This window comes from Apteryx mantelli, chromosome 22 (genome assembly GCF_036417845.1).
Source record: "Apteryx mantelli isolate bAptMan1 chromosome 22, bAptMan1.hap1, whole genome shotgun sequence".
NCBI classification, from domain to species: Eukaryota; Metazoa; Chordata; class Aves; order Apterygiformes; family Apterygidae; genus Apteryx; species Apteryx mantelli.
The window spans coordinates 13,980,283-13,998,325 of NC_089999.1; the positions used below are offsets into that span (position 1 = coordinate 13,980,283).

Consider the following 18,043-nt stretch of genomic DNA (forward strand, 5'->3'; position numbering starts at 1 on the left):
TCAACTTCTACTGGCAACTGTACGTTTGAGGAAAGTGGGATATCACCTATGCAGGATATTAGCAATGATTTTAGAATAGCTGTGTTTAAAAAAAATAATAAAATAACTTCAAAAAAGCAGGAAACAAAGAAGGGAAAGAATTGAAACCGAAGTGCTCCAAACAGAATATGCTGCAGCATGGGACTGCAGTGGTAAGACTCAAACCACTAAAACAGACACCTGAAAAAATATTTCATCAGGACATGAGAGTGACAACCCCTTAGAAATTGTTACTGCATATTGTGGATGGTCTAAGGTCACACCCCAGAGTATGTTACCTTCACATTTTGGTTATCAGCAGGGATCAGATAGGGGAAGGTAGTATTCCCTTCAACATGACTGGTGCAAATCACCTGGTATGCATCTTATTTCATCATGTCCACAACAGGAAAAACTATCTTCTCACAAGCAGTTCTGAGAAGAAAGTAGACTTGACAATGATTATGCAACGAGTCTGCTAAGTCCCCTGTTGATTTATGGGCTGGATGTTTTCCTTATATTTTCTCCATTTTTTAAATTTCCCTGGAGTCTCTTGCTCCTGAGGTTGTTAGATATATATAAAACACTGTATGTATATATACACAAACACACACTTATACTGCAAATGTTTTGGGGCAAGACCCATTTGCTTATTCTGGATCTGTCACTATCTATATTCCCTGGTGACTCGAACAGCAGGAAGGCAGTCCCTGACCGAGGCTCCTAGGGCAAAAGATGAATGCATGGCATAATGAAGAAAAGAATATTTAGGTTCAGGAAGAATAGGTGCATAGGAGATGCGAGAGGGTTGTAGATGTGGCAGAGCTGGATGTGGGGAGAGCAGCTTGCATTTGCCTACACTGTAAGTATTCTTTGGGTATGAAACAGTACTTGGACACCAGTGGCTAGAGAAGAGGAAGCAGAAGAGGTCTGACTCTCCTCTTGTTTATGCTGCTGCTACTCCAGCTTTTGCAAGAGGGCTGCTCTTGATCTGTACATATTTAAAGAAAGTAGGTCCTTTACCTGCATCTTGCAGGTGGCTCAGTTAAAGCGCAGAGAGGAATCTCTGGGTTTATTTTATAAAATTCATAGATGGAGTGGTAGAAGGACCACATAATATCAGGGGGTGAAAGAAATGCATTCACCCTCACCCTGCAGCCACATGTGTACATATTCATGGAAACTCTCCCTGGCTGCATAACTCCCTTCCTTGAAGAAGGCAGCCTCAGACACCCGGAACACCAGCGTGTTAAATTAATCTAATGAAAATAACTGTCTCCCAGCAGGATTATATTTTTTCATTTCCTGCAATTGTCTGCAGTTCCTGTTTGGGGAGTATTCACACCCGCACAACGCTGCCCTGCGACAGGCCACACCAGTGACTCACTTCCTGGCCCAGCAGTGACACAGCCCTGCCTCCGGCGCTGCTCCCGGCACAGATGCTGGCACCACGCTGGCACGATGCAAAGCCCAGATGTGCTTTGCTGCCCGCTCGCAGCCTGGCAGCCACCTGGCTTGCCTGGCTGCAGAGGGCACCAAAGCATTGGGAAGAAATCTCACCCCGGCCAAGGCAACCGCTTGTCTTCTTACTGGGGGCTGGGGGCAAGGGGGATTTGTGAGGAGGGCAAGGGACAACGCCCAGCCCCTGCTGCATAGTTTCCAGTTATATCTATGGAGTGTTTATGGGAATACCCTGAATCCTATTATGAAATACTTCTGCTGCTTCAGGACCATCTGGCATTGCTGATATTGTGCTAGAGGGGCTGTGGTATGAGAAAGAGAGAACAGGCCACTGCGCGAGGGAGGAGAGAGGGGGATTTACAGCCCCGAGGAACGGGGTTCATCTGGTCAGTGGCTCCATACCAAGAATAGTAACAAGAAATACATTTGCCCAACCAGCTCAGTCTCTCACCTAAGTAATTTCCTAGATTGGGAGAAAATGCAGAGTTGAGCAATGTGACTGGGTAGCTGTTTTCTCAATATTTTTTCATCTCAAGGCACAGGGGATGTGTCCAAAAGCAGGGTATGTTGCTTGTCTCTGAGGTAGCTGATGAAGCTTCGGCGGCTGCAGGTGAGTTACAGCCTTCGTGCTCAGGAAGGTGGAATTCAGGTGTGCAGAGATGAGTAAGGGCTGTTCACCTCCACAGCAACAGTAACTCTGACATGGGAAACCTGCGATAGCTTTGACACGCTTAGGTCCCCGATTTTGACATAGCAATGAACAAAAGTTCTTATAATATTTGCAAGAATGTACTAGGGGTTGGAGACTCACATTCACTGCTTTTCAGAACACGTACCAAAGTCGCAATGAAAATGGTACACTGTCCTCTGTCTACTTAAAGTCATCAGGAAACTAAATACAAATAAAAGAAAACTGAAGATAAAGCAAGGTTAAAACCAAAATGTGGCATGTTCAGACTGTGGTGCTCCGCATCTCCAAAATTCCCATGTTATTGAAATTTTTCATTCTCAGGGTATTTTGGCTTTTGCATCGTCCCCACTTAGTTATAGCCCTTATTTGTAAAGTTACAAAAGATTCCACCATATGCCTTATACCAGTGTAGCACTAACTTATACTGACACGCTTGTCTTTCTTTCTAGACTATAATACCAGCCTAAAGGCATGTCTATGACAATCCATTATCCTTGCTTGATCAAGTTATCACTGCATGACACCTTTTCTGCTGTATTTTGCGGTTAGTCTGTGCTCATCTACCATCAGTCTGCAAGCATCCGGTGAATATTTCAGACCATAGTTACAAGGCAGCATCTTCTCTGCTCTCCCCCATTTTCCAGGGTTTTGGTCTCCACATAGCTATTCTTTAGCTTCTAATAAAGTGGATGTGTCTGCGTCTCTGGCTTACTAGAAGATGCTTTTCACGGATCAGAGGGAGAATGAGTTAAAGAACTGCATTTGGTTTTGGCAGAAAAGCAATAATTTAGAGACAAGTCAATTGAGAACCTTTTGAAAGACTTCAAGAAACATTGGATTAAGCCCATAAGGAACAGGAAATAAGCACTACTCTTATCTGCAACATCAACGCTTCACGTTTAGCAGCTTCCACAGAGAGCTAGCATTTGTCCTGCAACTACTCTTACCGGGGAGAATTGTTTATACTCAGTACATTTTTACCCCAGCATCTTTAAATATCCCTACGATGTGTGAAAATTGTTGAAACTTTTACTCACAAACTCCAAGTGGGAAAGGGCTAAGCTCCCAGCCTTGAACATCCCAAACTTGCCAATATTTCAAATCTTCATGTGAGTTTAGCAGATGAGACCCTTCACTACCAGTGAAGGAAAAGGACAGTGTTTTCCTTATGAGTTCATTATCTACTCCTTTTGCGACATCACTGCAGAGTATTTAGCTAAGTAACTTGATAAGCCTTTGGGGGTTGTTTTTTGGAAGTTTTTTTTTCGCACTTTTAAATGAATAAGGGCTCCATTGTTGCTACCGATAAGCAGCCATTTTGGGTTACTTGAATGCAAACTGCAGATAAGATGACTGTCTCCTGGAGGCTTTTGTTCTCTCTTTTTGCTTGTGGTTTTTTGTTTCTCCCCCTCTTAATGTAAAATAGGGGTAGCACTGGCTGAAAGTTCACTATGAGGTTGCTCTTCAGCATGGGAAAGTAGAGTGACCGCAAGTCCTTCCACAATAACTAGCTGTGGAAACTGTACTGCCCTTGGGACTCCCAGAGCCTGAATTTGCAAGTCTCACTTGCATATGCGAGCTGGTGTGCACACACACACTGCAAGATCGCAGCCTTTTCCTCCTGCAGGCCAGGTTGAAGGCTAGGCATACTGTTAAATATCTAATGTTTCTCTGTTAAAGATGTCTGTGATGCAGAATCTGGGAACCAAGATCCTTGCATGATAAAAACGGACACAACTCTGCATCCACCCTGGAAAACACTGATTTGTGAGCTTACAGCATGATACATGGGAATAGTGTCCTTCGTATTTTACATGCTGAGGTAATAAACGGAGAACTTAAGATTTTTTTGTTCTAAGACTTTATCCTAGAACAAAAGATGACAGGGATTCAGTTTCTGTTATAAGAATGGAATAACAGTGCAAGTTGGAGAGAAAGTTTTACCAAGAAATAAAGGATTCATCCAACAAGTTCTGATTCCTGCTATTCAGCTGTGTACAGGTCACGGCACCTCCTCAGCCCCCTGTGCTCTAAAATGCAGGCTGATATTTATTTACCTGCCCTAACATGGCACCAGCTGACTCTAGTGTTCACTAGTAGAGTGCCAAGGGCCATTATTTCTGGCATTTAGACTCAGCAAGTAGAATCTTTCTACTGAATCATATATACCACAACTCAGGTCAGGTAGATCTGACGTGTGTCCAAACACTTCTTTATTTTTCCTTTGCCAAATAGTTTTAGAATCACAAAAACGGTGTAAAGGCATGACCTACAAACAATTGTTCTATGTGCACATAAAGCTGGGGTAGGAGTTAGACCATGCTTCATTGCTTTTCATCTGAGCTTCTCCAGCTCTTGGGAACAGAAGGGAACTGTTCTGACCACAGCACAGTCTCCTGGACAGCCCATGTCGGAGCCTCTCCTGTGATTCCCTGACTACATTCCTGTCCTTTGCCATTGTGATCCCAGGCAATAACCACAGGGGAGTGCCCACAGGCAAGTGGGGAATGAGCCAGTCCAGCCTATTCCCTGGTTTTCAGGGTCGACAGTTCCTTGTATCACTTCACACTTCCAGAGCATATCCCAGAGTATGTGGACCCAGGCAACCAGCTGGAACAGCTGTGTTCCACTTTCAGCCCTGACAGTAACCCACAACATAAAGATGGATGACCAGCTCTTTCCTTCCTTTCTTTCCTAGATTCTGCAAGGCTTTGAACAGCACTTGTCTCTTAATTCTGTTTGGTGCCTAGCCTAACAGGGCCTCTAAAGAGTTCCTCTAAATAGGAGTCATCGTGATAAATTACTCCTCATTAACTAATCAACCTTCTCAAAAACATTGTGAAAGATGTAGTTAAATAAGTTTTATCAGCCCCAGTTTACAAACAGACTAAGAGATTATCTGTGAGATATGCTCAAAGCTACATACCATAAACAGTCAGAAGGAAAGCCCAGACTAGATTTCTCTCCTAATGCCATGCTGTCATCTCCAGAGAGTGTACCACCTCTAAAATCAGTCTTTATCATCAGGGCCTCTGGCTCTTGCAAGAGTTCTTTCTTTCCCTCATCCTCCTACATCACAGATTCCATTTCTTTAAAACCTGCTGGAAGAGGCAGTCCTAGTACTTGAACTGTACTTGGCTGTGAAGGATCCATCCCAGTCTGCAGGGAACTGCTCCACTTACTTAAACCTGCCTTGTACCTTGGTACAACATACCATCACATGCCATGTCAAATCACACTCACCTCCCACTGCCCAGGGATACCTGAGCTCTTCTAGCACCCCCTCCTGACACAGGTGGTTTAATTGAGCATTAATGATAATCAGGTACTTGTAAACATCTGAGCTGAAAATTCTCATCATTTGCTGAGCTTTTGTTTTCCACAGGTGTAAGTGCACAGGGCTCCACACCCTGTTATTTTCCAGTCTTTGTTTTCCATACTGCTTGAATTTCCACCCTTCCTCCCCACCACCACACCTGCCACAGAGGAAACACCTAATATGCCTGCATATCTTTTTTTGCCTGCAATATGTTAATGTAATTCAACAGGACATGTTGATTCCTGAGCAGTATGTAAACTAAAGGAATGCATCTTCTGGAGGATGTAAAGTTGAGGTGATGGACTCTCAGGCAGTGTTTCCCCTATATCACACAAGTAAGAGAGAGTTTTTCACCTCTCCTGAAGAGAAGAAGAAGAAAGAAAAAAAAGCTCTCTTAACATGTTTGTAACTGTGGCTGCATCCTAGAAAATAGATACCCTGGGGGAAAAAAACAAACAAACAAAAAAACCCTAACAGGTATTAACTATTTCTGTATCTTCTGGTATTCTTATTACTTGTCATTATGGTATCTTTTAGATCTGCATGTGATTCACTCTCAAAATATATACCTGTTAAGTGCCTATTAAAATGAAAGGGTTAAATAAAAAATACTCTGTGCAGCAGATGCACACTGGGGTGACTTTGCTAAGTGTTATGCTTCTCCATTATTTACAGGCTTGTACCGTCTGCTCACAGCAGGCATGCCTTACATAAGATTAAAGGAAGCAAAAAAGCAAGAAGAAAGTCAGGTCTCCCTGGCAGCACAATTTACATATCTTTCTAACACGCTGCATTATCTGCCTCACAGAAGAGTGGTAGCCCCTGCAGAAGATGAAACAAATTACACCTTTATTAAGCACTTTTTTCTTGGGGGGTGTTTGTGCTCCCAGTGATGGAAGGCTGTATCATTCTAACTGCATCCATTTAGTGAAAAATACATTTATGTATACCAAGAGCCTTAGACACCTGGAAATACTCTGTAGGGAAGATAAGGCCCTAACACCTAGGCAGCTACCCCATACGTTGCAATCCATAATACTGCATGGTTGCTTTCCATTTGCTCATGTTGTGGGCAAAGCCCTGTATACTTATTTTCTGCTTTCTGTATTGTCCTTGCTCTTTTTCTTCTTACTTTTTTATGCAGTTCTAACCTCTGTTCTCAGGATTATCCAGGGGCCTTTATCTGAGGCCAGAGGTGCTACAGGAATAGCAACTGTAAGTCAAAGCTCAAGTTCTTTCCTCAGCTCAGTTGTCAAGCATAACCTTACTTTTTCTCCCCCTCTGTAATTCCCAACTGCTTCTCTGGGAGCAAAGCCTCTTTGTTTGGGGATGCCAGTTTGCGCAGACTGTGAAAGTATGGATAACTCAAGGAACAGGCAGAAGAAGGGGTCAGCCACTCATTTCCAGTTTACCTCTGAATCATCGTGTGGCCTAAGACAATTCATTGGGCTGCCTATGCATAATCTTTCAGATATGTCAAGTAATTTTGTGAGCAGCTAGTGATTTGGATTTTGTGGTTAACGTCATGCTCCAAATGAAGGACATTTTCTTATTGGTAGGACATTTGTGAGAACTTTTCTTGCGTGTCTAATCAGTCATGAGTTCATGCTACAGCTTGGCACTTTTATCACAAAATTATTTTCCCCGAACATGTAGGGATTTTATTATCTCTAATATCTCCACTCTTCTATCAAATTCGCTTGAAATCAACAAACAGGTTATTGGGATTCACACAAGCTTCCTTGATCTAGCTAGTATTTTCATAAGGAGAGGCAGTGCACCATGTGGAAGAGTAGTTCAGGGGGCTCTGCTGCATGCTCCAGTGCACAGTGCACCTCCTACCCATATGTTCTCATGCACTTAGACAGTTGGCAAGTTGGGCTGAGAACTGTCTGTATAATGACTAATGTAATCAGTAGCCAATCTTGACTAATCCCTCTTCATATCACTGTAAGGAAAAAAAATAGCAGTAAGTCTGTACTACTAAAAACTAGGTTGAAAAGCTTTGACCGCATCACAGTAACAGCGATTAACAAGGCTAAATGTCTCCTGTCACAGCCTATTCCCAGCTTTCCCTACGCTGCTGCACTAAGCAAAGCAGCCTGTTTGTTTTTCTAGCACAAGCTGACCTCCTGCGCAGTCAGTATCTAAAACACATTGTCTGAGGAGAGGTAGTTCATGGCGTTGAATTATGCAATTATATGAGTGCACCCAAGCATTTAGCAATGCAGACTGCATCCATTCCTGCTGACTAGTTGTGATTTTCAGATACATTGGAACCGGCATGTCTTGAAATGTGAATTCTTTGCAGATGGCTGTATCGGCTCAGCATAAAGCTGCAGGCAAAACTCCGCTCTGAGATTCTGAACAGCTCTCCCACTGCATAGCTCTGGGGCATGTAAGAAAGCGAAAAATGTGAGCAGAAAGACATTTACAGCTCCAATTCTGTTGTTTTCCAGATGGGTCAACCTTGATAAGTGGAACTGGACAAATTTCTGTCATGACCCTCCTGTCTGTGAAACTTCCCCAGTCCAAAGGGCATGGAGGGGTTAGGATATAGAGAAAGTATTGAGAGCATCGGCTAAAATTCCCAGCATCCCAGCACAGGTGAACAACCCATGCTATTTTGAAGACATATAGGAGAGCCAACAACTGGTGAAACTTCTCATTCTCTAAAGAAATACAGCTGCATAACAGAAATAAAGAACTGAAAAGGACCACATGAATTCTCCCATAGCTGAACACCCACATAAAATTAACAGCAAGACCAACATCCTGATTAGCCTTCATGGAAACACTTGTAGTTCTCTGTCTTTGGTATAAAGATTACTAGGGAAAAGTGTTCTGGTATTGATATTTCAGATTTCCTAATTAAAAGTGGATTGTTTAAGGTAAATTACTGGGTTTGCTTTTGAGGAGGGGTTGTCTTTTTGGTTTCATGTTTTGGTAAAAGATAGGCAATACTACTGAGCTATACTTTTGAGTTTGGAGGAGTCTGCAAAACTCAGAGATGGTGCAGAACTACAGCGCTAGCAGGTTGAAACTGAAAAAGAAAGGGCTTATGGATGGGTGGGAGCTGGAGACATTCCGTTTCAAACGGCTACAACTGCAAACCCATCAAGGAAGAAGAAACAACATAGAGCACTTAGATCTAACATTTTAAGTTCTGACTTCATTTAACTTAACGAATATTTAGAGTAACTCCATTAAACCAGTGGAATTATTTTTTATTATAACACTGTAATGGCTAAAATCTGATCTATTGAAAAGGGTTCCAGGAAGCATGGATAGGGATCACATCTACCTTATTCCTCCTTACAATTTTAAATCCTAAATGCTCTATATAGTTTAAATAGATATGTCAGACAGAGGACCCATTATTACCTCTATTTCATGGGAGAGGCAGAAGGATTAGATGATTTGCCCAGGGCTACACATTATGAAAGAGACAGGAATTGAACCGGACTGGCCCAGCTTTAATGTCTCAACCACAGGGTCATCGTTCCCTTCCTTGAAATCGTTTCCAAAATCATGATTATACAGACTGGAAGCCAAAATAATGCACTCCCAGTAAACCACAAGCTACAGAAATGGGCTCTGTTCCTGCACTGCCTGAAAAGAGTTTCAGAATATTTCCCTTGCTCCTTCAGGGCATAAAAATGTATTCTGGCTTGAAGAGAAGGCAGATTTACCATGATGTTACCAATCTGTTGTTTTTGAAAGCAGTCTTCAATTTTTATTGAACTGGACTTTCCCATGGGAAAGAAACACAACGTGCTACTTCATGCCAATGTCTCCTTTCCCTATAGCTACTACTGGATTCTGAGGGAAGAGGGGGATTTATTTGAGCGAAGAATAAATAGAATACTTTGAAAGAAAGCATTGAGTGGTGGAAACATGAGCATCTGAGATGTGAGAGACACCATGCCAATCCACTGGTTCATTAGAGTCCAGATAGCCGACTTACTTGATTCTTTGTACTCAGCTACTTCACTTTCACCGCTCAGTGTTCCGCTTTGAGTTATTCCAGTTGTGCTGGTAAATTACACCAAGAGGGGCTGCTGCAAACATGTTGCATTTGTATAATGCAAGTGACCAAAAATTGCAAAAGCTGGCAACTCTGTAGACGGTTTGGGAAGCTATAGACCTAAAAGAGTTAAGAATAAAAACAAGGAAGGAAACAGAAGAGGATGGCTATTGTAGTACTGGTGTCTCTCTCTTGCAGTCAGAAACAAATTCCTCCCTGTTTTTTTAGATAGCTTTGCAAAGAGGATGTGCTAGTATTACTTCCTGACACGGGGGGTTTGTTATCTGTGAATATGATGAGAGACAGCATTCCAGGCAAAGGCCTGTGCAAACTGGTTGTCAATCCCACATACAAACAGATCCAACTTTCCAATTGCCTCTTCATGATGAGCAAGCCAATAATAAAATTTCCCTCCCTCCTTTCCTTCAGATGAGTGCTCAAGTTCCTATAGGATCTGCCACACGGGAGACAGAGAAGGGCTTATTTTCTTAAGATAATTCTTTTCTATGTGTTTTTAATTTTTTTTGACATCGTGGAGACTTGCCTCTCTCCTGCTAGTATGCACAGAAAATACAGTCCAGGGCACCAATTTCAGGACCTGCAGTTAGAATTCCTGCCTTCTCAGTCACAAGCTGTTAACCATCTGCTGTTTAGTGAGGAGTATGTCATTTATCCTCATGGTCTCTGCTCCTCCAACTTCAGAACCTGACCATGATCTAACTGAAGTCAAAGGGAGTTTCTTCCCTGGTTCAAATAGGACCTACATAGTTACCTACAGATGCACCGGAAAAATTAGTGTCTGTATAACCCTATGGAAGTATAAGGTTTTCTGTATTAGCTTTTTCAACTTGTTCTTTTCTTCTAACAATAATAACGCAGAGCTTGGTGTGCAGAGGGATCATTCCAAAGGCAAAAGCTGGGTTTCTTGCAGCTGTTTTCCCAGAATGGAGTGAGACTACTCAGACTGAGAAAATGTACTGTAGCAGGCTCTGGTTTAGCAAAAGACTTAACTATTGACTGTTGTAGCACTTAAATACGGATTTAAATTAACTCTGCTCATGTAACATCCTGAATAAAAACACTTTCCTGCACTGGGACCTCTGTCCCTATTTTGATCCAGTGCTGAGGCCTCGTCAGACAGAACTCCCCATCAGAAAACAGCGGGGACTTTTACCTAGTGATCTGCAGAAGCAGGCAGTAGCCAGGGCCCACTGCCTATTTCTCAGCTTGTTGAACTCTTCAAGTTCGCAGTGAGAGCAGAGGTAAAGAAACTTGTGGGCTGCTGAATCAGGAACATTGTTCCTCTCACATGCTTTAAAACTAAGCTCAAATATGAGGGAAAGTGCTGGGGGTTTACTTTGTCTTTTCCTGTGCATTTGTCTGCCATGAATGCAAACGGCTTCCTATTTGGTGCTGTGGGGTGAGAGCCAGAATTTCAAAACCTTGGCTCAGCTCCCGCTAGCATTCATGTTCTGCTTATCTCGCTTCCGGGGCAAACCATTTCCAGAGAGAGTGTTATTAAGAAAGTCAATGACTGATGGAAACTGAGGAAGAGGAGTTAGCAGAAAACTAAAAGACCGAATTTAAATCCTGACAAGCACTGAGCATGACCATTCTCTCTCCAGAAGTTATCAGCAAAGTTAGAGCATGTCTTTGTGCAGAACTGGGGCAGCTGAACCCTATCACACCAGCAGCTACTGACAGAAATAGGGTAGTGAGACTGGCTGTGTTTCCTAGTACCCTTCTCTCTAAAGAGATTTTTGGAAATCAGAGCACTGCCACCCATCCCAGGTGTCTGCACAAACTCTGTTAGGAGGCTATGCTCTGCTCTGCTGGGAACCAGGCAGAAGAGGGGGACTGCAGTAGTGAGAATGCAGTGGGAATCCAATGTGCCCACACCGGACACGGACCAGAGCTGCAGAACTCAGCTCAGGAATAAAAGTCTGACCACTGCAAAACGGGAGTCTGTTCAGAGCTGCATTTCTAAATCATCTTGTTATATGTACCCTGATTCAGCAAGACACAGGCGTGTATCTCCAAGCGTGGCTTTAGCAGGACAACTTGTACTTAAAGACCTTGGCTGAGTCAGGGCCAGTAACAGGAGCTATTTTGCAACATTGCACATCCCGCTTTTACAGTCCAGAATTTCAGATAGCCTAGCGCATACCCATCCTGCCTCCCCAAAATGATCCACCGCACTGGAGCAGAAGGACCACACAGCACTTACAAAGATCAACCATAAATATAACTGATTAACACAGCCTGCTAGCACCTGTTGCAGGGAAAGAATATATGAGATACCAAAATTAGTAAAAGGTGTGAGCACAAACAGCAGTGGCAGAAAGGATTTTTGCCATCAAAAAGCTAGGGATCAAAAAGACCTTCTGTATGTATGGTTTTGAATTGCCTCTATTTGTCAGAAATTCTTTATTCTGCAAGACTTTATTCCAACTGTCATGATTACATATTTAGGAATATCATATATGATAATCACAGAACAAGCATTTATACCATGATAAGCTTTCAAAATGAGATGTTAATGTAAAATTTATGCTTCTTAGATTTTATAAAGATTTTTACATTTTGGGTTTAAGTACAATGCAAAATATGTAGTTCACTATTTTCTGTAGCATCATCAGAAAACAATTTAGCTGTATGTACATTTGTGCTTTGTGAGTAGTCTAGGGCTATTTGCTGTGTAAGAAGTTAAGTACGTGTATGAAGCCCTAGGTCTTTACACTAGCTGAGACTAATGTTTCCATTTAAAGAAAGTTTTGCATAGTCTTGCATAGCAAGTTTGGACTATCTTATTATTCTTGCACTCATGTTAACATATGAAGTTAGCTGGTTAATTCATGGATGCACTAAATCTCTCTCTCTCTGACACATATTACATTTATTATACTGTTATATAGAATTATTAACTAAGAATGTTCAAGTAATATCATAAAACCTACTAGGATGAGAAACTAATATTCTCACTGTAAATATGTTTCTCCATCAATCAACTTGGTGCTACAGAAATCCTTGTGAAAGAAGAAATGCCAGACCCGAATCAGTACGCAGCAGGAATGGGACTTGCATTCTCCCTCAGGCCTCCTCTGGATAAGGAAAATGCCCTGATACACAAGGCATCTTGGATACCAGATGGCTGATTATTAGATATTTTATGAAGAGGAAGGAAGTAAAGGGAAACAACCTGAATTTTCATGGTACTGTAGGGAAAGGAAGACAGTATGAGGGCCTAATCCAAAACTCACTAACTGGGAAGACACTGATTTCAAAGGACAGTGAATTGGAAGAAACAAAAGATCTGTTTACTTTTCTTTCTGTAGATTAATTCTCAACTCATCAAGAGCCAGCATGATTGACAGGTGAATAAAATGTAATTTTTGTCATCACTGTAATAACTTACACCTGAGCCAGATGTTTTGTGGGAGACAGGTTTGAGGTTTTAAATATTCATAATAACATTGCAAGTTTTCTTTAGAGTACCTGCAGGCTTTTCATAGAACTGTTTTCCAAGAGCCTGATTCAGCGTGCAGGAGCATGCTGCGAGGCCAGTAGGTGCATCTGTACGTGCAGGCAGTGCCTGCAGAATTCCACCTCCTATAAAGAAGCCTGGCAGGCGATGCCAACCAGATGCATTTGGGCCGATCCTCAATTAGTATAAGTTGACCTAGCCTGTTTCACACTGGCTGAAACTAACTAATTAGATAGGTGAGTTATGCTGTGCCTTCAGCTACACAGATAGCACTATAGGTTAAAACAAGCAAAACATACCCTAATCATAGATATTTACCAGAATATTCAGAATATCCAAAAATTACTTTAATACATATATATATATATATAGCATATGTTATAGGGGTTATTCTTCCCTATCTCAACTATTAGAGAGCTCTGAAAGCCAGATCCTTCCATGTCTATCTACTGTGGGGTTCTTGCACCTCATTTGAAACATGGGTGTTGGCCTATCCTGACTCTCCCCAGAGACCTCTACATAACTGAGAGCTAGAAGACACACGCACCGGAGTGCTTAGGGAAAAGAGACTCTGGGGGTGTATCACAAGTGGAAGACGGCAATAGCTCCTCCAGGGTTCCACCACGCACAGTAGACGGACACAGCTGTGCCAGATATGCAGATGAATCTTGGAAGAATGCGGATGCTGGATCCAGTGGTCTCTGTGGTCCTGCTCCTCCCATGGCAGGGGACATGGATTATCCAGCAGGCCCAGCTGACCACAGTTCAGCCTTGCTGCTAGGTATGTGCAAGAGACATAATGGATTGTTTGAGAAATGCATGTGGCCACCCCACTTCTGAGGCATTGCGTATGCAGATGTAGAAGCAGGGTTGCAAAACTAGAAGTAAGGCCTCCCACAGACCAGTATGAGAACTGCTGGTAAAATCTCTGTCCACAGAGAAGGGGCCGCATCAGGAAAAGTTTTTTAGTTTTGCCAGTATAACTGGACTAAGGTTAGAGTTTTGCTGGCAGAAGTATGGCACACAGGTGTGAGGAATTTCTTCATTTTGCTAATCAACATAAGTACACTGCCAAAACACTGAAGTACGGAACAAGCCTTACCCAGGGTTTGCACAACAGAATCTGGCCTCATGTCCCTTGTACATGTACAGAGTATAGCGTGAGCAGATGTTTAACCTGTCCAGCTCCCTTTCCTTTACTTAAAAACAACAACAAGCAAGGGCTTGGGGGAAACGAAGCTAATAGTCACCTGGGATAACAGCTCTGAAAAATGTAACCACAGACTTTGAGACTTTTTCACACAGATGAAAGAGGGGCTGTTGTGACGTAGCTCCATAATGTTCTAATGACAGAGGTAGTGGCAAAAACAATTAAAACCTTCAGCAGTGTTTGAGCCTCAGGGCTGTGATCTCCTTATGCAATACACTTGACAAAGCCCTCTTGTGGAACATGAGCCGGCTTTTTCCACCACAGTATATCCCCCCTCACCTTGCCAGACTGGGGGTTATTGAGGTTCCCCCCCCCCCTTATAAAGTTGAACCAAATAATATGCCTATTTTGCTACAGATAAAGCAAACCTGGGGGAGCTTTACTTGCAGGGATAGGTGTGACTGTCTGAGGGGACTAGCAGCAGCTCACCTGCTGCAGTGTTTTGAGGTAAAGCTGCCTAATTATTTTGATTATCCCATGTTGCTTTGTTAACCAAATATTTGTGTTTCTGCCTCACACACACATCTAATGCCAATATACAAATTACACAAGGGAATTATGCCAGCATGAGTCAATCTCGGGTGTGTTTATCCGTGGAGAGACATAAGCCTGTGTTTCTAGAGGCGGGTGTATCTTATTCTCGTTAGACCTATGAATATGTTCCGCCAACAAAATTTGTCACTTTTCACTGTTGGCATGTTTGCTGCTAGTACGAGCACTGCAGGCTGGCAGGCTTCCAGCTGGGGTGGGGGATTAGTCCTCTGTGGCTATCATTATTTAGTATTTATATTACAACAGAACGCAGAGGCTTCTAGCTGAGATGCAGGCATTGCTGTGAAAGCAGAGTAAGAAGCACTTCCTGCCCCAAGCAGTTTATAGTCTAAACAGAAGAGACTAGTGACAAATAGCAGAGAAAAGGCAGTATTATTGCAACACAGCAAATGTTAAAGAAAACCTACAAAAAATCATGAGATTCTTCTAAAAATAAATGTTGACATCTTTTTAATTTGCTTTATAGACTACTAAAATTTGTCTTTTCAAGCTTTCTTAGTCCTTGAAGTTTTTGTTTGCTGTAACAGCTGAGATTCTTGCTTACTCACGTGACTCCAGGAGGTGAGGTCTTTTAAGATGGCCACATCATCTCAATGGTCCTCCTTCCAGGCCTGCTTCAAAATTCCTTTCTTCTGGCCTGTGTGCACAAAACATTGACCACAGCTAAGCAGCTAGTTTTTTTCATCCTCCCATTTGGGGGATAAGAATCATTTCTCTTATATTGCCCAAGCACAACAGTTTTCCCCCCACCCATGCAAATATTTTTAAGAATAGTAGTAATTTTTAATTTTCATATCTCTTCCTCTATTATTCTGAGTCTAGAGCTCAAAGTTTCCTTTATTTATTCAAGGTCTCATTGGTAAATGCTATTGCCAGCATTGTGAATTTGCTGTTCCATCCCTTACTTCTGACTCTGACGTTTTAACTGGTAGAAGACCCCTATTAAATTCCTGGGTTCTCTGATGACAGGTGATACAAATGAGGGAAAAATAAGCTGATAGAAAGAAGTGGGTGTTTTGCCTGCCCAGTTGGGCCTCTGATGTAATTAGTGCATTAAGCTCACAAAAGGGGCACCTGTGCAGAAAAAAAAAAAAAAAATGCTGGTCTGTGAAAAAGTGGACTTATCCTAATCATTCCCTAAAGGTGCAGGACCAAATCTTAAACTGATACAAAATGGTTTGGCTCAATTGCAGGCAATGGAGATATTTAAACTGAGAAAAACAGTAAGGATTTGTTCTATGGCCACTATCTCACCATCTTCACTTTCTCTGTATATCCTAAAAGGAATATCCAGCAGCATGTCTAAAAATAGGACTGAAGTTTCTCAACTTCACAGTAGACAAGCATGCCAGAACTACTGTGTATTATTGTGCTGTGCTGAAATGAGAAGGGAATACTCAAACTGTCTGTGTAGGAGGAAGCCTTTGAGGGGAAAATCATCGATAATAAAGGCCTCTTTTATCTGAAACACCTAACATTTCAGCTCTTCAAATCCCAACACTGCATTTTGTTAAAACAGGTTTCTATTATCTGTGTTAAACACATCAAATTGAGTAATTCAGTCTCATCATCTAAATTCAGTGTTGTGATAGCTGAATGAAACTGGGGCAAGCTAGCTAAAAAGGTAATAGAAGCCTTTCTTAAAAGCAGCATGTGAAATGCATCAGTGCTTTTCTTTCTTTGAGGAGGAAAAAAAGAAAGTCTCCGCTTTTCTCCAGTGTGCTTATGTTACTGAGCTGAAGACTCTTGATATGGTCTATAGGGCAAGACTTGCTAGAGGCGATTAGTGAGATTAGGGCTTTATTATGGTAGTTAGCAAAGGAAAATCCTTGTCCTAGAGAACTTAGTCTGTGTGGACAAGAGGCAGAGGGTGTGTGAGGGGGGGAAAATCCTTTCAATTCTTAGATCAGTGGCTGAACCAAGCATTTAGCAGTTCTCTTTGACCTGGTTTAGGCATTCAACATTCTATTGTTGTTTTCAAAACTATTGTTTTTCTATATGCAAAAAAGGCCACTGTATTCTTCCCATCTGAATGATGTACACCATATGTTTGCGGTTCCTCTGACTCAAGGAAAAGAAAAAAAAGATTGTTTTCCTCTATAGAATGCAGTTCTTAGGTCTACCCCCCACACAGTCTATTCAAGAAAAGTCCTGACAAGTGTGTATCAATAAATGTATGATACATGACATAAAAATGTTACTTTCCTAAATCTCTGGGCAAAACACAGCTCATTCAGAGCACTCATATGGCTATTCTAGCATTGACTAACCACTGTACTTCTCTCTTCAAGCCCTCTGAGAAAGCAAAGTGTTTTTATTACCTTTTTTATAGACAACTGAGATTCCAGACAAATTATCCAAGATCACACATGAAGTCTGTGGTGAAACAGGAACCTGAACTGAGTTGCCAAAAGACATGTTTTTCCTCCCTTTTTTTCTGTATTTTTATTTTCAGCGCAAAGACTATGACAAATCACAACAGGGTCAACATGGTAGAATTTTACATTGTCTGTATAAGGTGGAAGATGTGGGGAAATACTGCTCAGTAGGCACAACAAGCAAATGGAGTTGGAATCATTTCCCCCGCCCCCCAAGCTGTGTTTTCCAATACACATTCTCAAAACAGGCCTCACATAAAATACAGTATGTGTAAGAAATTAAATGAAGGCCCTAAAATATGCAAGTGTGTGACAGGGGAATGGAATCTGTGTCCCATCCTATGAATAGTACACGGGGATGTGCTGTTACGACTGCTTTTGTGGGGCTGGAATAAGGGATATGCTCCTTGTGGAATACTGCTGGCCACACGCATGAAATTAGAAAAATTACACTGCCTCTCCTCCCCCACCTTCACGAATGTCTGTTCCTGGTATCTCAATATCACGTCTGTTCAGCGCTCACCCTGTATGACGCAGGCTGCAGCTCTGTGGGACACCCAAGGTTGCAGTGCTGTGCTAACAGCTCTGGGGTTCACCTCGGCATGAGACAATGATTTCCCTGTGGTTCAGCGTGTAGGTCTGTGCTTCTCCTTTCACCCTTGCTACTGGAGTCAAAGCAGCTCGCCAGCAATAGAATGGCTCGCTTGTGTGTTATCTGCTTCCACAGAGGAGCACTCAGAGTATTCTCTGTTTCTCTGGCAACTCTGACAGCCTCACGAACACGCGAGCAATGCTGAGTAGGGACATGAACGCAGGGAGACCGCAGAATGTTTAGTCAGCACATTTTTCCATTTTGGCCTGGAGGGCAGTCTTGTATGCTGGAGGCTGGATTGCTGCCCGCTT

General features: G+C 42.3%; 1 long non-coding RNA gene across 4 annotated transcripts in view; it reads right to left on the reverse strand.

Moving 5' to 3' along the window:
- LOC136993908 (uncharacterized) overlaps nt 1–18,043 on the reverse strand; it is a 67,661-nt gene that overhangs the window by 46,734 nt on the left and 2,884 nt on the right. For 3 of the 4 annotated variants that reach the window (XR_010886175.1, XR_010886172.1, XR_010886171.1), the window contains exon 2: nt 15,311–15,399. This is a non-coding gene — a long non-coding RNA (uncharacterized lncRNA). Of the gene's footprint in view, nt 1–15,310; nt 15,400–17,083; nt 17,205–18,043 lie in introns of those variants that run through there. The other variant, XR_010886173.1, reaches the window with a different exon arrangement.